This window comes from Lemur catta, chromosome 10 (genome assembly GCF_020740605.2).
Source record: "Lemur catta isolate mLemCat1 chromosome 10, mLemCat1.pri, whole genome shotgun sequence".
Lineage (NCBI taxonomy): Eukaryota > Metazoa > Chordata > Mammalia > Primates > Lemuridae > Lemur > Lemur catta.
This window is the reverse complement of record NC_059137.1, coordinates 76,081,141-76,096,653: the sequence shown is the minus strand read 5'-3', so window position 1 is coordinate 76,096,653 and position 15,513 is coordinate 76,081,141. Positions and strand designations below refer to the sequence as shown.

General features: G+C 42.5%; 1 long non-coding RNA gene across 1 annotated transcript in view; it reads right to left on the bottom strand.

Annotated features, from left to right (window-relative positions):
• The window catches only part of LOC123646018, a 78,224-nt gene that overhangs the window by 10,116 nt on the left and 52,595 nt on the right, over window positions 1–15,513 (bottom strand). The window contains exons 6-8 of the long non-coding RNA XR_006737758.1: window positions 15,372–15,494; window positions 11,155–11,407; window positions 8,048–8,211 (exon numbers count right to left, since the gene is read on the bottom strand). This is a non-coding gene — a long non-coding RNA (uncharacterized LOC123646018). The remainder of the gene's footprint in view (window positions 1–8,047; window positions 8,212–11,154; window positions 11,408–15,371; window positions 15,495–15,513) is intronic.

The following is a 15,513-nucleotide window of genomic DNA, read 5'->3' as shown; positions in this document are numbered from 1 at the left end:
CCAGTCCGGCAACTTCCAGGCATGGTAGGTGCCCTATACAGATGTACCATTATTTATCTTTTATACCATCTTTTTACCATACCTTTTTTATATTTAGATACATTTAGATGCACAAATACTTACCATTGTGTTCCAGTTGCCTACGGTAACATGCTGTACAGGTTTGTAGCCTAGAAGCAATGGGCCCACACAGCCTAGGTGTGCAGTAGGCTATGCCACCCAGGTTTGTGTAAGTACACTCTATGATATTCATACAATGATGAAATCCCCTAATAATACAATTCTCAGAACATATTCCCATTGCTAAGAGACACACGACTGTACTATGTCCTAGGCCCAGTGTGTGGCCCTGAAAGGATGCAGAGAAAGTAAAACACAGGTTAGACTTCCTTGGCTCTTACTGCCTAGTTGGGCTTGGAAATGCACACCTATGAACGCTGCTGTAATACAAGGTGGGGCGTGACATGCATTAAAAGAGAGGTGCAAAGCACTGTAACAGCAGGGAAGAGAGCAAAATCTGAAAACCTTCCATGAAAAGGATGAACTTGGCACAAGATCAAGATTTAACTGAGGATATAGTGGGAAGAGTGAAGAGGAGAGGTAGGGTGTCTACCGAATGTTATCCACCTAAAATTTTACCTATTCAAATTTTATCTACCATGGCAAAAAGTTAGTAGATAAACATAAAAGTCAATAGATAAAATTTTAATTATTTTTAAATAGAAATATTTTCAGATTCGTTATATAAGGAATAGTAATTGCAAAAAAAAATTAAAATAGAAAAAGTTAAGGTGGTTTTCCCTGGGGAATGGAACTTGGGGTAGGAAAGAGTGGGGTTGAGAGGTGGGGTAGGGCCCGTTGTGTTTCTTCATAGACCCTTCAACACCAATTGGTTTTAAATCCACATGTATAAATTACTTAGATAAATGAGCTTTAAGGAATGAGTATAGTTTCTATAAGAAGAGAGAAGAGAGGGAGAGCAAGTAATCCGCTAGGATTGTAGTGGGGGATACACCTTCATGGACAGAGAAACATAAGCTGGTGCTGTATTATAGAAGGCATTGGATAGAAGGATGTAAAAATACATGCTTAGACTGTTGTTGGCAAGGAAGGCAATAAAGGTGATTAAAGTTGAGCAAAGAGGCAATATGGTTAGAACCGAGCTTTACATACATACAACAGTTCTCAAATTTGAAAGCACATCAAAATCATTTGCTTATCAAAACAAAATTGCTGGGCCCCAACCAACAAAGTTCCTTCTTCACTAGGAGCCCCAGGGTGGGGCTCAAGAATTTGCATTTCTAATAAGTTCCCAAGTGATGCTTTTACCACTGGTCTGGGGGCCACAATTTGAGAACCACGAACAGACAGTAACCCAGCAACAAGGGGAAGTTGAGACTGCGGTGTAAAGAGACTGTTCCAACAGGACAGACCAGAAGGAATGGGGCCCCGACTGGAGGACTGAGAGTGGGGAAGCCCAGAACCCCAATCAAGAGAACAGACCAACTGTTCAAAGAACAGGTGACCACTGGACCATGTTCTGGGTAATTACAAATCACCAGTAAACCCCCCAGTGCCTATGCTGGGTACACAAGAAGCACTTTATATATATATATATGTATATATATATATATATATATTTTTTTTTTTTTTTTTTTTTTTTTTTTGAGACAGAGTCTTGCTCTGTTGCCCGGGCTAGAGTGAGTGCCGTGGCATCAGCCTGGCTCACAGCAACCTCAAACTCCTGGGCTCAAGCAATCCTTCTGCCTCAGCCTCCTGAGGAGCTGGGACTACAAGCATGCACCACCATGCCCAGCTAATTTTTTCTATATGTATTTTTAGTTGGCCAGATAATTTGTTTCTACTTTTTAGTAGAGACAGGGTCTCGCTCTTGCTCAGGCTGGTCTCGAACTCCTAACCTCGAGCGATCCACCCGCCTCAGCCTCCCAGAGTGCTAGGATTACAGGCATGAGCCACCGCGCCCGGACTAAAATATATTTTTAAAATAGCAATCCTGTCTAGAAATTAAGCTGTGAGTTTTACCTTACTTTCCCTTCCTCCCACATCGCTAACCTCATCCTAGTGCAATTCAGGTTGCAAAAGCATCTTCCAGGGAGAGCACTCTATCAGCACCTAGTCAGCAAGTATATCTATCTGTATATGTAAAATCATACTAAAACTGAATCCCTTATTATTTTATTTTAAAGCATTCTTGTAGCTAAATAATGTTCAAAAGATATAAGGAGCACAGGAAGTGTTTATCTCTACCAGGTGGGGCAAAAAATTCTTAACTCACCGTACTATAAAATACCCCATGAGAACACAGATGAATCCTTTATCCAGCCAGCATTTGTTGAGTACCTACTACATGACAAGCTCTGTGGGTGCACTTGGATACAAAGATGAATAAAACACGGGCTCAGCGCATAGAAGTTCCAGCAGTCTTTTTCCTATGCTCTTCAATCTACCTGAGGATTGTGTTTTGTTTATAATAAAAATCCTAAAGCAGGTACAGAAGAAGAGGTGGCTTTTCTAAACTGACCACCTCTGTTGTCTAATTATTCAACTGAAGAGAACACTTTGGTCCTGGGTTATGTCACAGAGCTCAGCTCTATTTTGCAGGCACAGAGAGTCCAGGGAGCATCCAGCACCTGTCTGTTTCCCTGGTCCTTAAGCACAGTGAGTGTTTTATCACTTACACACCTTTCAGGGCCCACAGAGAGTGCCACTTTGGGTTTCAAAATATCATTTCCTTTACTGCCTCCCAAAATAACAGGGTCACTTCAGGACCAGCGAGCGGTTGGCACTGTGACATGATTCCCAGGAGTACTAACAGTCCTAGAGAGGAGCAAGTATTTTCACAGCTGCAGGTCTTGGTGCTGAACTTTCTACTGTCAGTGAGAATTGTGTCCAAGTGAAAATACAGAAGTGGAACCAGCCATCAAGCCATCAAAGGGATAAAGGGACAGGGATTGTTGTTTACTGGAGTCGAAGAACCACCAAAAATGATTTCTGCAGCTGGAACAAAACAAAGGCAAGAACTGAAAGTCAACATCCTTCTTCCAGTTTGGCTAATCGGCACACCTGAGAAGTGTTGCTCAAATATTTTGGGCAGCACTAACCATTTCAGCTCTGTAAAGACCCCACATGTCAACTTACAGACCTATCCCCCCTGGCACTGGAGGGGAACGGAAGGAAAAACATTCAATCTCACTAGAATCGGTGAAGTCATCTGTGGCCCCCGGCCCTCCCTGCCCCAACCCCAACCTCATCCATCTCCAAGTGGTGTGAATTTTATTTGCTAAATGTCATTCACACACACCTGTACCACCCCACCTTGGCATGGTCCAGGCTGTGGTCATCTCTCCCGTAGATACGGCAGCAGCCTCTCGCAGGCTCCCCATTGCTCCACAGACTTGGACTGGTTGAACTGGCCCCGAGAGCTCCGCGTAGCCTCTGTGCCACCTCCCTTTCCCTCTTCCTGTTGCATCTCTGTCCTCCCTCCTCACTCTCTGCTCTCACCGCCCACATTGCCCTACCTGGAACACTCTTCCCTTTCCGCCTTGCCAGCTCACTGCCTCCTCACTCTTCAGCTCTTACCCCCGTTTCAGTTCCTGAGGGGCGCTTGAGAAAGACCCTCTGCTCCCTACTTAGGCCAAGTCCCCGTGTTTTAAACTCCTTTGTCATCATCAACCAAACTGTGTCACAGAATACTTACACCATCTCATGTGATTGTTGGGCTTCTGCCTGGCTTCCCCGTTAGACTATAAGCTCCACGGAGGCAGGGACTCTATCTATTTCTGTTTACCATTGCATCCCAGAGCCTAGCACAGTGCCTGGTACCTATTAGGTACTAAACAAATACACTTGGAAGGAAGGATGGAAGGGAGGAAGGATGAAAGAAGGAACAATGAGTAGCAAACTGACACTGCTAAAATAAGAATGAGGAGGTTTTAAAAAGCACGACCTCAGTTTTTATTATGTTATTTTAAAGTGAGCAGGACAGAAACTGAAGCTGTTAAATAACTGGCTAAAACAAAGAGAGTAGAAGAGAGAGCTCAGGGTATGGGGGAAAAAAGGGAAGAGCAGTTCCCTAGGAAAAAAGATCGAAATACAGACACGTTTGTTTAGAAAAGAGAAGATGAAAAGGAATGTGCTGCCCTCCAAATACCGACAGGAAGCCACTCGCCGAGCACGCCACCAGAGATAGCTTTATTTTTGGCCTAACCTGGAATAGAAAATAGAAAGTCTAATGTTTAGACAAGGCATAAGTCTTCTTGGGAAGAGAGGAAGAGTACTAAATGGAAATAACAAATAACTTATTTGCAAAGTGGAACTCTAGATGGAGCAGTTCCCTCTATTTGAATTTCCTGTGGTGACTGATCCTGATTTCACTGGATTAGCAGCTGTTGGGAAAATGCCTGGTAGGAGTATATTAGCTCTGTGATAGGAAATAGAATTGGATGATCCACCACTTACGAAATAGAACCTGACTGTAATGAGAGGAAGGCAGAAGAGAAAAAGCAGGAGGAGGATGGGAAGGGAGAGGAGGAGGAGGAAAAAGAGGAGGGAGAGAGAGAGGAGTTACAGTAGGAAGAAGTTTGAAAAGGTGTCCCAAAGCTTGGCGTGTACTATAAAAATATGACAGCGGCACAAGCTCTGGATTCTGGCTGGTGGGGTTTGAATGTGGCTCAAACATCTACTCGTTGCAACCTCCCTAAACATAAGGTTTCTTATATTTATAATCAGGATCATAATTGCACCTAGCTCATCAGACTTTTTTTTTAAGGACTAAAGAAACTAATCCCCGTTAACTTCATAGCAGATAATATACGCTCAATAAATATTAGTGCCACTGCTGCCCACGAAGATGATCTTTCACCTGATAAGGTAAATCTGAACTATCAGTTATACTGAATAATATTGGAATTGGTGATAAATAACCAGGCACAGTGTTGGATTGGATTCTCTTCTGGAGGAGGCCACCACCTAACTGGGAGCTTTAAACCTTTATGCAGAAACCCAAGATAAGATGTCACCTTCCAGAACCTGTCCATTCTAGGCTTGTCTTGTGAAGTAATTTTTTTCCCTCCCTCTTTTACCCTTCATTCACCACCCTTTTCCCCTTGCTTGCTTTTCTACTTTGTTCTCTGTTTTCCAGGCCTTTGAAACCCCTGCTCCTCTCCCCATGTGAGGATCCTGTCGAGACAGAACTACCAGACCTGTTTCCTCGACGCTTTAAATAGTGGGGGCCAGAAGGGGAAAACATTTTCTTTGGGTGGGTGCCAAGTAACTTTGGGGAGTGGGGAGGGAGTTTTTAATGACACAGTAAGAAAGAAAATATTTATGTTTCATTTTAATTGAACTTTTCTTAAGCTCACTGCTTTTTAGTAGATGAAAAAAACAGCACGTGAGAACACTAGGAATGAAAATACCCATGGCTCCGGCTTCGTGCACAGCAGTGGAAAAAGCAAATGGGGTAAAGGGAAGTTCAGTGGAGGCATCTTATGGGAAGAACTGCCCCCACGAATATCGGAGCTTGGCAGCATTGCTTTTATCACTTCATTCCTGTGATTAGGGCAGATCCCGCTTGACTGGCCCATAAAATTGGCAAGATAATGAACACGTTCATTACTTTAAATCTCTTTCTATTTGTTGGGTCTATGTGCCCTGGGGAGCAGGTTTATAGAGTGTCACACCCCAATTAAAGCAGGCAAAGCGAGCGCTGTGGAAGGACGTGGCTTACCTTGTTCGGGGACTCTAGAAACAGCTATTTAGTCACTATTTATTAAGCATTTACTATGTGTTAGGTGCTGTGCTAACTACGTTAGACATAAGATCTCATTTAAATCTCCCAGCAGCTCTGTGCAGTGGGAGTTGTTAAACTCATTAGGCAATTTACTTGGGTCACACAACTCACGAGTAGTGGAGCTGGGATTGTAACCCCACTCAGTACACCCCCAACTCTGCACGCCACTAACAACACGCAGATTCATCGTTTTAGTATTTATAAAGACAACAGAGTCGCTGAGAATGAGAACTACTTGTGTGTGTAATGTATTTAATGAAATGATATATGGTCTTATTGTTCTATTAAGTGAAACATAGTGGGGCTAAGATAGAAACATCCAGTTCTTCCCACTGTTCCCAACTGAAAGAATCCTTGTGTTCCCTGGTAGGTTTCTCTTCTTCCTGTGTTACCTAGATTTTTCTAATCCATTTCTGTGCAGACTAGCAATGTTTACATCCCAGCTGTGCCTCAGTTTTATCATCTGTATAAGAGGTACTGAACTCAAAGCGTTGTCAGGATTAAGACAACTAATACATTTAAAACACTTAGAAGAGGGTTGGCATATTATTGGTATTTTGAAAATACTACCTATTAGCCTCATGCCACTTCCTTGTATGGGGATCATATTACCATTTGAAGAACTGACTTTAATTCCTGTTCTTGGATTTGCTTGAAAACACAGATATTATCATGACATTGCCAAGGAGACTTTGCTTCTCTCCAGGGCATTCTGTAAAATGCTCTTACCTGACTTGCTTAGTAACAGTCCAGAAAAGGTTCCCTCCCTGTCCACAGCCTCCTGTATCCTCGGCATGCTCTGAGGAGGAAGAGGGTGTATGCCCTACTCACTTTGCCACACTGCAATGAGGAAGACGTTTTCAAGTCTGAGGGTAACAAGAATCACCTTCTATTTGTGGTCCAAGTTATAAATGGATTTTTTTTTTCTACTGGGTAGAAATTTGGTGGGCACAAAACATTGTGTGTATGTCCACTAAAATCCTCTGGGGTGCAGCAACTGCACCTGTTAAGGAATGCTCCTGTTTAATGTTAAATTTAAACAGGCCTAGCCCGGCATGGTTTATCTGTAATCTTAGCACTTTGGAAGGCTGAGGCACGATGATTCCTTGAGGCCGGAAGTTAGAGACCAGCCTGAGCAACAGAGTGAGATCCCATCTCTACAAAATATAACAAAAAATTAGCCAGGCATGGTGGCATGTCTGTAGTCCCAGCTACTTGGCAGGCTGACACAGGAAGATAGCTTGAGCTCAGGAGTTTGAGGTTGCAGTGAGCTATAATGATGCCACTGCACTCTAGCCTAGGTGACAGAGTGAGAAAAAAAATAAACAAACAGGACTTAGGAACGTATATAAAGACATCAATCCTAAACTGGTATGCCTTTTCTATGCATCCCCAAGAAAGATTTTCTGTGTGGTCTGGAGCATCTTAACTCATGGAGAGCCAATATTCAATCCCATCCCCATTTCAAATGCCCATTCAGGCTCAGACTCTTCATACTGAAAAGTCTAGGAATCGTCCAATGCAATGCCCCCATTCTACAGATGAGAAAACCGAGACCCAGAGGGGTTAAGCCAATGCCCCTGCTAATATTTTCCCTCTGATATTGTCTTACCAAATTTATCTCACCTGCATTATAAAAGAGTTTCCATCTCTCTCCAATACAGATAGTGCTAAATTTTCTAGCTAAAATTCCTCTAATACTTTAGCACTTGTCTTGATAACATGTGGTGGATGAGAGGGAACTTCCATTTTGGTATTTTTGAATCTTTTCTTTTTTCACCTAATTTTACATCCATTGTTGCCCAAGAGATATTTCGTTTTCATCAGTCAAAAATATTAAAGATACTCAATTTCATATGTTTCAACTTGATACTTAAAAGTCAAATACAGTTTCTGTAGTCATTGATATTATGCATTTTGTTTCTTGCTTCATTTTCTCGGTATACAATATACTTCAAAGTAAATATTATAAAGCCAAAAGATTTACTGTGCAAATAGCAATAAAATGTGCACAGATGTGAACTGATGGCCCATTAGTATACTCCTTGGCTTTCGGTCTCTTACAACACATCCAGGGCACCTACTTTGGGGTCTGAAATACTGCCCTGCCTTGTCTGGCATGCACACCACAAGACACCAGGGAGGGAAATCAATTTACTAAAGACGCCCAAACTTGTTGTGTGACTAACTAGAGAATAACGAGTTAAATTTGCAGCCACATGAGGTTGAGCAGTGTACCTGGGGATGACATTGACATCAATCCAGCCTTGGGACTCTCCTCTGGCCAGAGGGCAGGGGTCAGAGGTCATATTCCTCTCTGCTGACCTGGACGAGCTGTCTCTTCATGTGTACGCAACGAGCAGAGGGCTCCGAGCTTCCGATGTCAGTGTGTTAGTGACAGCCTAGCAGAAGACATGAGAAGTGTCAGGGAATGCGACTGCCGCTCTACATTCGTTCCCTAAGAGGAAGTCTCGTAGGAGACTCAAACCACTTATCCATCATTCACGTGGGCAGAAAATGACAAGCAAATCGCAGGCCCCCATCAAACATTTCTTGCGCTGATGCATCCATAAGACAACCTGTGGGGAGGACTCCCACCGAGTGCTGAAAGTTTATGAGCAAAATGATTAAAAGCTGCTTCAAATCTAGCTTTAAAACTAGTGAACAAAGCAGTAACTCAGCAGCAGCGTCCCCAGGACCCCAGAGACAATTATTTCAATCCAGCGGGGTGCATGTCTGTCTGAGGGAGAGGGGACAGCGGCCCTGCCAAGCCGTGGGCGCAGGCCCCTCAGTAAAGCCTGCCTGTGCCCCTCCCTGCTCGGGTCACCTTGGGGCAGGGAACCCCTCCAAGGGTCAATTTCTTCCCCTGCAGAATGGGAGATACCTAAGTCATGGTGTTGTTTTGCAAAATAGTAGTACGTGGTCATTAGTGTCCTTAAAAGCTCATAGAACAGTGCCAGGCGTGCGGCAGCAGGTCAATAGGCAAGAAGAACGAACATTCAGTCCCTGCTTCGTGCCAGGCATTGTTTTAAGAACTTTAAGTGTATTATTTACTTAGTCTTCTCGACAACACGAAGGTAAGTACTAACATCTGCACTTTGTAAGTGAGGAAAATGAGGACTAGCAGTACATTCACACTTCCAGTGAGTGAAGGAATTGGGACTCAAACCCGGGCTGTTGTCTGACCCCAAAGGCCATGCTCTTCACACATAAATGGTGACCACTGTTTGTCCTGAGAATGACCCACGGAAGGCAAGACGGTATCAACAAACCGTGTCTTCTGTTCTCCTCCCTCTAACGCCCTCTGTCCCATGGAACTTGCTCTCCATGCATTCTGGGAGGGGCCCAAGACTTTTAGGAGCCCCCCAAACCTGCAGGGGCTGCTGAGGCCCAGGTAAACTGTTCCAGGCTGAGGGGGAATCATTCCAGAGTCTTGTCCAGCTTTTCTCTGGGCACTGAGCCTAACCTTTCCTTTGTAACTGATTTACCCTACCGAGAAGTCAGCCTCAGCGACTTTCTGTGAGAACTGGGCAGGCCCAGGAAATACTCTGCCGGCCAACCAGAAAATTAAATAAGAAAGTCATCAGGCCCTGAAGCCTAATACCCATGCCAAACGACTTAGAACAATGAGTCACTCTTTGAAAATAGAAATAGTTGTCTCCCAGTGTTTCAGTTCTTCCAGCATAACATAGTGTCATGGTTAAAAACATAGCCTGAAAGCCTGAGCTCTAGTACCACCTCCAGCTGTGTGGCCTTGAGCAAGTTTCTTAACCTCTCTGTGCTACAGTTTTCTCATTTATAACATCAGAACAGTAATAGGCCCTACCTCAGAAGTTGGGAGGATTAATGAATTAATATATATGTACATATATAAATACTTTAGAACATGCCTGGCACATAATAAGAGCAAAATAAATGTTAGCTTTTCTTATTACTAATTTATTCTATTGTGTTTCGCTCCAGGTGTATAGGCTTTAAAGCAATGTCTTTCAAGAATTCCTTTTAAAAATCATATTTTAAAATTTAAAAAAATATCCTATTTTTACCACCTTACTACCAGCCACTCATTCCTATAAGCCCCCTCCCCAACATCTCATCTTTTCCTTAAAAGCAAAGGAAATTAGATTTAAAAGCCTCTTGGAATTACACTGTTCGAAATGCTTATAAAAGTCAGAAAAATGCAAAAGTTAGAATTCCCTGAAGATATTGATTCAGTATCTTGGCTCTGACATAACCATTTCAGAGGGCTCAATGTAGCCTCTCGAAGTTCCTGGTGGTGAGCTTTGCAGGCTTCACTAACTGCGCCTTCCTCACCAAATGCTTCTGTCTTGTAGAATGCCGCCTGTGGACGCCAGCTGGCCTCTGGCCTTGCCATCTCAAAGGAATGCTACCCCTGCTCCAGACTCACAGCCATCTCACAGAGCAGTCATTCTCCAACTTGGGTGAGCATCAGAATCCCCCGGCAGACTTGTCAAAATGCAGATTGCTGGGCCCCCCCTCAGAGTTTCAGACTTAGTAGGCCTGGGGTGGGGCCTGGCAATGCCCATTTCTAACAAGCGCCCAGGTGAAGCTGATGCTAATGGTCTAGGCCAGTGGTCCCTAACCTTTCGGCACCTGGGACTGGTTTCATGGAAGACAATTTCCCACGGACCACAGCGGAGTGGGGATGGCAAGCGATGGGGAGCGGCTATCCTGGCTGGCTCCGCTGCTGCTCACCTCCTGCTTGTGGCCTGCTTCCTAACAGGCCACAGACTGTCCCTCGGCCCCGGGGTGGAGGACCATAGGTCTAGACCACATTTTGAGAACTACTGTCTGAGCATTTCTCTCCACTAGAAATATACTTCCCTCCCTTCAAATTCCATAGAGCCCCCCTAGCTACATAAAAACTGTAATAAAAAATTCGGTTCATGTATGTATATGATTCCTCAATTTTTTTTAAGAAATGGAAAACAGGCCAGGCACGGTGGCTCTCATGCCTGTGATCCTAGCACTCTGGGAGGCCAAGGCAGGAGGATTGCTTGAGCTCAGGAGTTTGAGACCAGCCTGAGCAAGAGTGAGACCCAATTTCTACAAAAAATAGAAAAAATTAGCCAGGCATGGTGGTGCATGCCTGTAGTCCCAGCTACTTGGGAGACTGAGGCAGGAGGATTGCTTGAGCGCACGAGTTTGAGGTTTCAGTGAGCTATGATGATGCCACTATACTCTAGCCCAGGCGACAGAGCAAGACTCTGTCTTAAAAAAAAAAAAAAGGGAAATGGAAGACAAATCCTGTTCAAACTCTAACACAGCTTAAACAAAACAAAATTCACCTCGTTTCAGCTGCTGAACTCATTCTATCCACCTACCTTTTGTCTTTTCCACCTGTCTTTGTACAGATGCTCAGGATTATGTGTGTGTGTGCGTGTGTGTGTGTGTGTGTTTAAACATTTCCAGCCCTGCTTGTTTACATGTACACATTTGTGTTTCTTCTTCTCCTCCATTACACTATGAAGTCCTTGAATGTCTTTCTCGCCAAGGCTCCATAGCACCAGACGCTGAACACACAGTGGGTGATTAATAAATGCAGTTGACTGATACATGTCGAGTATATTATTGTACCTGGTAAGCAAAGTGAACAAACAGATATTGCCATGAGAACTTTAAACTTTGCATCAGAAACCAAAGTGTGTTTATTTTTGCAGCATTCCCATAGCCAAAAGATGACTTTCATCTCACATATAAATATGTGACATGTTGCCAATCAGCATTTTAAATGCTTTGATGCCATTCTCAGAAATACCATCTGTGCATCTTCTTCTCACATAGTTATCAAAATGAGTAATTTAATATAGGGGAGTTTGTTGTATCCTTATAGGGAATTACAAGAGAGATATGAGTTCTAGAAATATTAGTGTAACTGTAATAGACTTGGATATGCAGCAACTATATTTCAATCTTTTCAGAATTAAATAAAAGAATTTTAGCCCTGAAGGCTATTGGTGAGAATATTTTCTGAGAGCTAATAATTAACCCAGAAGTTATTATTATTATGTACTGATTTACAAATCACACAAAGTTAAAAGATCAAAGGATGAGATCATTATTGTTTTATCTATTGAACAGCTAAGAGTTGATTGCACCAAGTTAAGGACAGAGTATATTATTAGTCTTTCCCAAGCAAGCAAAGACTATTAGAGAGCCAATCAGAAAGCAAGTCTTCCATCCTACTGTCCTCTGAGGTCTAGAATATACATTAACCATAATGACATTGGAGGTCAAATATTTACCCAATTCTGTTGAAAGAAGTCACTGTTATACTTAGTCCCACTTGATGAGACAATGTGTGGCCTTGCTGGTAGATTTTTTTTTTTTGAAAAGATTTGATGCTACATCTAACCTTCTACTTATCCTATTCTTTTCCAATCATTAAATTAAGGAGAATTTTTCTGGTGCATTCTGAGCTTTTGGTTTCTTTCAGCTTAAATCTTTTTAAAGTTCAACCGGGGACCAATAATGAGTTCTCACTGAGAATAAGTGTAGGTTGTTTCTGAATTTAAAAAAAAAAAAAGTGATTTCATGCCATTGTTACTTTCATAATAAAACTTAGTGACATCTGGGTTGATTTCTTTTCCTGGTCTGATTCCCAGTGTTGCTTTTATATACCCAAGTCAGGTCTTGTTTTACAAAAGAGGCTGCATTCTTGCACTTGAGCTGGACTTTTCTTACACATACCACATAATTAGAGGCAGCACACTTCTCCTTCTTGCAATTAATTAATCTTTTGCCCCAAAGAAATTAGGACAATAGAGGATAAAGGGTACTCTTTTGTCTTTACATGTTAAAATCACATTTTTCCATATCACATACAAATTTCAAGCTAGTCAGACTCTTGGCTTGTTACAGTGAATTTAGACCCAAATAGGCAGACTATACACTTAAAATACGCCAAGAGCAGCCATGGTCAAGAAAATCTGGAACATAATCTTGATTCTCCTCTGCTAAGCGAGAAGCAGAAATAGAACTAACTTCAAAGGAAACTGACTGATATTTGGGCCGATTCCTAGAAGACCAGAATTCAATCCAGTTCAATCAGTGTTAGAAACTGTAGATAATATGAAAGCAAAAGTCAACACAAACTCAGTCTTCAAGAAAGTTAGAGAACAATACAGGAATGATAAGAGATCGAAAGTTTTTGTGACAAAGTATTTCATTCTCCCAAGATTTTGTTGTGGTTTGCTTTCTGAATTGCTTTGCATTTCCAGTTAATAGACTCCTCCTAAACTTTGGAATCAGTAAAAGATAGTAATCAGTGGTGTAATCAAGCAGTGTGTTTTCCTTAATAAATACGGATTTTTAAAAGCCTTTTAATATGCTTTTGGTGAAGAAATTCTTAGTGAGAATAAAATATATTTTTTTAAATCTTTTTATTTGTTTACTGAGAAAAGAACTAGATATTAAATGAAAAGACCTGGAACTGAATCCATTTTCTGCAATTCACTTGTAGGAGAATGCTGACAACTTAGCACCTCTGCCAACGGGCACTGGTTCATTTGCCGAAGGACTAGAGGGCTTGAGCTCTTCGCATACAAATTAATTTGGGATGTTTTAGGCTGACTCTTTTACACTTTTTTTTTTGCAAGTCTCACATTTGTACCTGTTTGCTTTACTCAGTCATTGCCTACTGCAAAATCAATTTTGTCCCCATATAAAAGCCTTCTCAAGTTCACAAATACATCATTTCATCCATCAGCAAACTTTCAAAATCTCCTCAGCTGTAATATTTCCATGTATTTCTGAAGGCATATCCCTTTGAAGTTTAACACTTTTGAGAAAACATGCCTCAGAGACTACACAAGGTCTCTGACACTGTCGTGGACTGCACCCTGCGACAGATGTACCTTGGCAAGATGGTGGAGCACACACAGGAGCTCTGGTACCAGACCTGGGTTCAGGTCCCAGGCTACTGCTCAGAACCTGGGTGACCTAAGTCTTCACTCGACTCTTCCAAACCTCAATTTTCTCATTTATAAAATAGGGATGATGATGACTACCTCATGGGATTATTGTATAAATTAAATAAGATCATGCATGTAAGCAACTTTGAAGAGGTCAGCATATAGTGACTTGCTATTATTACTGCTGTTTAGTTGATGTTAAGTAACTTCCTCCCTTTAAGTTCTCCTTTCACATCAGTTTAACAATACATCAACATTTTCCCCACAAATGGCTCATGCACATTACTCTGTGTATTAGTTTGCTAGGGCTGCCATAACAAAATGCCACAGACTGGATGGCTTAAACAACAGAAATTTATTTTCTCGCAAGTCTGCAAGCTAGAATTTCAAGATCAAGGTGTTGGAGGTTTAGTTTATCTCTCCTGCCTTCTCCCTGTGTCCTCACGTGGCCTTTTCCCTGTGCCCAGGCATCCTGGATGTCTCTTCGTGTCTCCTAATCTGGTGTCTCTTCTTATCCGGACACCAGTCAGATTGGATTAAGGGGAAGAGTGGCCTCATTTTAACTGAATCACCTCTTTAAAGACCCTATCGCCAAATACCGTCACATTCTGAGGTACTGAGGGTCAAGATTTCAATATACAAACTTCAGAGGACACAACTCAGCCCATAATACTTTGTTCCAACACACTGTCTAACACTGGCTCACCTACAAATTGATCTTCACTCACTTGATGTAGCTATTCAATATCCAGTCCACAAGCACATGTTAAGTGCTTACTGCATGCTAGATGTGGCACCTGGGAGAGAGGGGAACTCTTCACAGTAAGACTGCAAGGTCATTGCTGCTTTTCAAGCTCACAATTTCATGGAAAAGGACATACTTTTTTAAAAATTATAATTCACTGTAAAAGAGTTTTTAAAATGGCAGACAGAGGAATCTTTTTAAAAGGGGACATCGCGCAGGATGAATAGGAGTTTATCAGGTAGAAAGGATAGTGGCTGAGAGAGCAGGAAGTGTCAGGCAAAAGTATTAGGAAAGACAGTTATGCATCGAAGTCAACTAAGGATCACAACATCAGAACAAGGGAAAGAAAACAAATGGTGTGGGAGGAAGCATTCTTGCACCTAAGGACGGAGGGGGGCCCTGAGCTGTCTCTAGCTGGCTCCAGTCAGAACAGCTCTCAGAGTTCAGACTGTGTCTCTTACCCACATCTTGCATCTCTGCTTGCTGAGCAAGAAGCCTCTATGAACTACATTTTCTACGCTGGCACCTACACTTTCATGAGATACTGCTTCTTTTCTTCCAAATTGATACTTTTTGTGTCCTACATGATTTGCTTACAAATGTAAAAGATAAAATGCAGGTGACTTTGGCAAAGAAACAAACAGAAACCACATCTCTCTCGGGTCAGCTATTTGAACATTTCTGCTTTAACTCTGTGTGCTGTCCTTGTGACGGCCCAAGGCCTGTGTCATCGGTGCTCTGAGAACAAGGCCCAGCGCTGCAGGCTCATTATACCCCAGCCTCTTCTCCTTTACCTCACTTAGTCCTTCCAGCAGCCTTCTCAAGAGTAGGTTTCACTTTTTTCCACCTTGTATAGAAACAAAAACGAGAGCAAATAACTTACCCAAGGCCACACAGCCACCCGGTGGGAAGGCACGGACTTGACCCCAGGTTATCTGACTTCAAAGCCAACGCACTAAGGCCAGCTCTTGAACCAGGGCCAGAGAGTAAGATCATGCTCGCTGATCTGTTGTGAAATGAAAACA